The sequence below is a fragment of the Aphelocoma coerulescens genome, chromosome 2 (genome assembly GCF_041296385.1).
Source record: "Aphelocoma coerulescens isolate FSJ_1873_10779 chromosome 2, UR_Acoe_1.0, whole genome shotgun sequence".
Taxonomy (NCBI): Eukaryota; Metazoa; Chordata; class Aves; order Passeriformes; family Corvidae; genus Aphelocoma; species Aphelocoma coerulescens.
This window is the reverse complement of record NC_091015.1, coordinates 46,001,287-46,006,503: the sequence shown is the minus strand read 5'-3', so window position 1 is coordinate 46,006,503 and position 5,217 is coordinate 46,001,287. Positions and strand designations below refer to the sequence as shown.

The 5,217-nt window shown below is 47.1% G+C and overlaps 1 long non-coding RNA gene across 2 annotated transcripts; it reads left to right on the top strand.

The window, feature by feature from the left end:
• The first annotated feature begins 1,651 nt into the window (after positions 1–1,651).
• Positions 1,652–4,568, top strand: LOC138106532 (uncharacterized). Of its 2 annotated transcripts, none has more exons than XR_011149015.1 (3): positions 1,652–1,797; positions 1,958–2,048; positions 4,401–4,568. It is a non-coding gene; the product is annotated as an uncharacterized lncRNA (long non-coding RNA). The 2 variants fall into 2 exon arrangements; XR_011149016.1 differs by lacking the exon at positions 4,401–4,568 and adding an exon at positions 2,950–3,012.
• The last annotated feature ends 649 nt before the right edge of the window (positions 4,569–5,217 follow it).

Below are 5,217 nucleotides of genomic sequence, written 5' to 3'. Positions count from 1 at the left end.
GCCGCCGGCTGCTCCCCGGGGGGGCGGGAGGAGGGACCCGCCGCTCCGCGGGCGGCTCCTGCCCCGCCGGCGGGGGCGGGGGGGCCGCACCCGCCTCCCGCCGCTGCGCACCGCAAGGGCGCGCCCGCCTCCCTGCGCGGGGGCTGCGCGGGGGCTGCGCGGGGCGGGCGGCACCCCCGCGGGAAGGGCGGCGGCGGCACCCGCTGCATGCGGAGCCGCTATGGAGCCATCCCGGCCCTCGGGGAGGCTGCGCGGAAAGTTGCCCTAGAAAGAGGCGGCACTGCTGTCAGTGTCGAACGGTCCCGAACCCCGGTGAGCCCGCGGTGCTGCCGCAGCCATTGTGGCCCCTCGGAGTGCCGCTACTTTGTTTGGCTTAACCACTGCCTTCCCACACTGTGCACTCTGCGGCCACCTATGAAGGGTTCAGTCTTCTTCCCCAGATGATTTCTAATTGAATGTAAAAGTACGGGTCAGTTTGTGATACCCGATTATTCAAAAACTCTCTGCTCAGTTCCTCGTGTCTTGGTTCTGGGTCTTGTTTTTTTGTTTCGGTTTTTTGTTGTGCCCAGAAACAAGTGTTGAGAGCAGGTCAGTTTATATCTTAAAGGGATTACCCTTTAATTGAAAGTTAAATTAAGCAAATTGTCCTGCCGCAGAGAGTGCACTCCATGCACAGCAGCAAGTGCACCGGGTGTGAGGCGGTTCTGCCCCGTTGCACATATGTAAAAACGTGGTTGAGCCGTGAGAAACCACAAATGGCAATTCCGTAGTACGGCGCCGCGGTTTAAAGGGTTGGGATTGAGGCTGGGCGTTTGCGTGGGGTTTACGGCTCTTTGATGTGTCAAGCTAAAGTATCAAAGTAGCAGTATGAGTTCGGAAGGGAGTCCCAGATCAGGGAGAGTTCTTGCAGGCGTAGGGCCTTGGCACCTTGCGTGGGGAAAGCAAAAATAACTCAAGGTTTATGTGAAATAGTATTTGGGGGGAAGGGTAGATGACAAAACCCTGCGGTCTCCTTCCCTTCGCAGCTCCTGGGGATATTTTCAAGCCGGTGTTATACGGCGAGTTAGCATATTCATGAAATGATAGGGAAACAGAATGGAATAAAATGACGTATTTCATGAGACAAGGGGGTCTGTTGTTTTTCTTTATTTACTTATTTATATTTTTATTTTGCTGAGATTTCAAAATCGACAGGGTGTTGATGGGGGTGGGGGTCGGCATCTGCTCTCCGGCCCCCGCCGCGGGCTCGCCGGAGCCGCGGTACCCCGGGGGTCCGCGGCGGAGGCCGGGGCTGGCTTCGGGCTTCCCAGCAGCTGTGACAGCGACCCGTAAGATGGCTGCTGCCATCCCCGGCGCTTTAAGACGGACTGGTTAAGGTGGAGGAGCCGCTGCCCTTGGCGGTAGCGGCCTCAAGCTTAACAGGAAATTAAACGTGATAAAACAATCCAGTTTCTCTGAAATTTAGGAGAGAATTTTCTTCGTCTTTTATTTTTAAATTTTTAAGTGTCCGAATCGCGTTTTAAAATAGCAAATAGCCGCTGTATGTTAGCAGCCACCTAAGCAGCTCTTTGCTTGCATTTTCTTTATGCCGGTTAGGTTTCTCCTTTCGGACTTGAAAATGAAACTGTTCTTGCTTAGTTTCACTTTCAGCTTTCCCACGACTCCTCCTTGGCAGCAAATGTTACAAGCAAAGAGCACATCTGGAACAACACGCTGGCTTCCATGGACCACTTAATATCCATGCCTGAACATAGACTCCTAGTTTTCCTGGGAGCTGCTGTACCTTTACATCCCCCAGTATGTTTTTCCTTTTTTTTTTTTTTTTTTTTTTTCCCAAATCACCAGGTTCTCCTTTAACCAGGTAGTTAATGATATTTAACCCAGGGTTAAGTTTGCACACTTGCATGTAATGAACTACAGTTTTGATTCTAAAAATACATTTATTGTTTTCACACAGGTGAATAACTCCACTCATGTGCATTGAGGCCGCTCGGTGGCCATTTATGTCTGAAGCTGCACAGGTGAATGCTCACAGGATCACAGCCTAGGTGAGCAACCTTATTCCTTATGGCCCTTAAAAGCCTGAAAACCTATTAATTCAATTAAAGTAAAATCACAGATAAAAGTTGTCAGGAAGCAAATAATTTTACTCCAGTTCCTTCTTGAATCCTCAAGAGCATGGCTGCCTTACAATACCATGTCTTTTTTTTCCATCACACCCTGATGCTCACCAGATAACCAGAAATGTAAGTACCAGCTTGTGGCTACAGATACAGTTACTATAGTAACATTTATAAACACTAATTTCACTACACTTGCAGAACTGCTGCCTGCTAGGAGTATCTTAGATAGAAACCACTCTAACTGCAAATAGGTACCTCTTTCTCTTTATTTTTTTTTAATATTAAGCCCGATCATTGCTCACATTCTAGCTTCATGCAAATATATTGTTAAAAAACAACAAGAAAAAAGCTTTACTTTGTCTTAAACTGCTCTAGTGAAAAGTAAAATATTACATTCAAAATTTTATCAAGAATCAGGAGTGAAAAGACCATTTACTGTCTGGAAGCATGGGTTGTGCTGTCTCCAGTGAATGTAATTAGGTCATGACAGGTTGCACTGCATTAGGGAAAAAACCAAAACCCCCTATGCTTTAACATACAAGTGGATACGTGTCATTGTCGGTTACATATATCCAAGCTGTTTTCTTCTGTTGGCTGAATTCACAAGTACAGTACATACTAATTTTCTAATTATAATGCATCCATAAATCTGAGCACTACATAATCCCACTGTTGCTTGTTTTTCATCATTAAACATAAAGATATTAAATTAGATTCAAACTCAAACTATTGTCTGAAAAACCCTCACTACATTTTTCAGTTTCTGTCCTTTGGGGCATGTCAGTGGGTTTGCACGAGTCAAGCTGACTCTGAAACCTGTGTTTAGGAAGCACAGATGGGAGCAGATGATCCTGCCTGCCTGCCTGTGTTGCTCAGCTCCCAAGCTCAGGTGAGTAGCCAGGTGACTTCAGGAAGACTACTCATCTGCGTCAAATTAAGGAAGCCAGGAGCTAGGTGAGACACCAGTGCCAGCTCATGTGGGTTTCAGGTCTCACTCAGGCTGCTGATAACCCCGAGGAGGTGCCTGCTCAGAGCCCATGCTCCCAGCAGATCACACATGCATTTCACACGCAGACATGCACGGATTCACCGTGAACACCTGACAGGCTTAAATGCAAGAGCGTGTGTGTTACCATTATTCCAGCAAAGGAGGCAGCTGCATTCTTGAGTCACAAAAGGGGAAATTAAAATGCAGTTTAGGGTGTGCCTGACTTCTGGTTATTACTTAGTTGTCATTTAGGGCTTTTGGGGCCTATCTTGCTTCCATAAATTAAAGAATGACTCAGCTAATAGCAGCCTAATGATGAATGTATTGCTTTGACAGGGACCACCCAGCCCGAAGCTGAGCTCTGGGAGCCCACCCCTAACCCCCATCCCTGTCTCGCAGCCCAGTCAGATCCAGCATGCCCAACCCAGCCTTGTCTCCCTCCTTTTGTTCAAGTGAGATTTTCTTCCAATGCTCCCACCTGTTTTTATTCTTGTCATTCAATTCAAATAGGAAAAGTGTAGCTCTTGCTCTTCCAGGGAACCTTTCTGAGTAGAAAATCCTGTTGTGTCCTTTCATTAGTGCATTCCTTGTGGGTGAAGTGGCCTCCCTCTTGGCCACAGTGCATTCAGGACTGCTATCAATATTTTATGAATCACTGGAAGTATTAACAGTACTGAAATTTTGCTCATTAGGCTCTCTAGCATCTCATCAGCTTCCCATGGTGCTTACATGTGACTCTAATAATACAGATGGCAGACCTTCCCATCAGGTTTTTGCTCTTGTAGGAAATCTTACACCCCAATTACCCAGTTTTTAAAGAAAAAAATGCATAAAAATAAATGGAGAAAATGTCATTGCAACACCCATGGCTGCTTCAGTCACACAAATTTCTTGTTAGTGATGGACCATTTAGCAGTTTTTATATGCTTCTTACCCAGAGGATGCTACTCTTGACTGCAGTCAGACTTTTGATTTAACACAAACCAAGTGAGAAAATTAAAGGCTGGAGTCACACAGCACAGGACAATCACTCCTGCCTTTGCATAATTTGAGCTGTGTGTGTGAAGTCCAGAAGCTGTTTGTCGAAGTTATTTTACCATCAGCAGTTACTGCATAGGCTTACGCAGTGTTATTTTGTGGTAGTGAGAGCTCTGGATTTCTTCATGCACACATGGGATGTACTATCTATTTTTCTCTTACTTTCTCTTTCTTTTGACTCCTCACAATTCTTTTGTTTATTCCTTTCTCTAATGTATTTTTCTGTTCTTTCTGCTTTTAATTCATTGCAGAGATCCCTGTAATCCTCTGGGACTCCCCTTGGTGTACTTTGACTGCATGGTCTGTGTAGGGCAGGTGATTTGGTGCTGGAAGCCTGACAGACCCCTGGAAGACTGGCACAGGCATAGCTGGCAGAGATGGGAGAGCAAGGGCCTCCTTTCTGCTACCTGCACACAAGGTGCAGGTGCCAGCCAGCACCCGTGATACAGCACTGCCTTAGATAATAGAACTCTGCATAGAAGATCCCTATTGTTTCTGTAAGATGAAGTTACAGTGACCTAAGCACTGATTGTGCAAACCCAGTCATGGGCCTTCCCCACATCTGTGTGGGGGACCACCTGGAAATCCTGGGCACTAGAGACACAGCCGCAGGCACCACAGCTAACCACTAAGCAGCAGAAACTAAACAGGCTAAAAACTTCATTTGGACCAACTGTAACAGTGCTGTGTACGGCTGAAAAAAGCAGGGGAACCCCAGGAGTACAGCACCAACCACAGATGGGGGTTTGTGGGGTGAGGGAGGCAGGATGTCACTGGGAGTGCAGAAGGCATAGTTATGTTATCACCACCCATCTTCTACCTTCTGCCACAGCTTTCTTTGTGGATTCCCAAACCCTCACATTCCTCCCCTCCTGTACCAAGGCCAGCAGGCTTGCCATCCCCACTCGATGTTTTGTGGCCTCTCCGCCCCACACACACCCTTGGGGGGTAGCAAACTGCTATCTCTGCCCCACTGAGACTGACCCATCTACCAGGAAGAGCTGCAAAATATCTGGAGTATAGAAAGAGCTGGTTTTGTCATGGTTTCACTACTCCCACTTCCCAGTT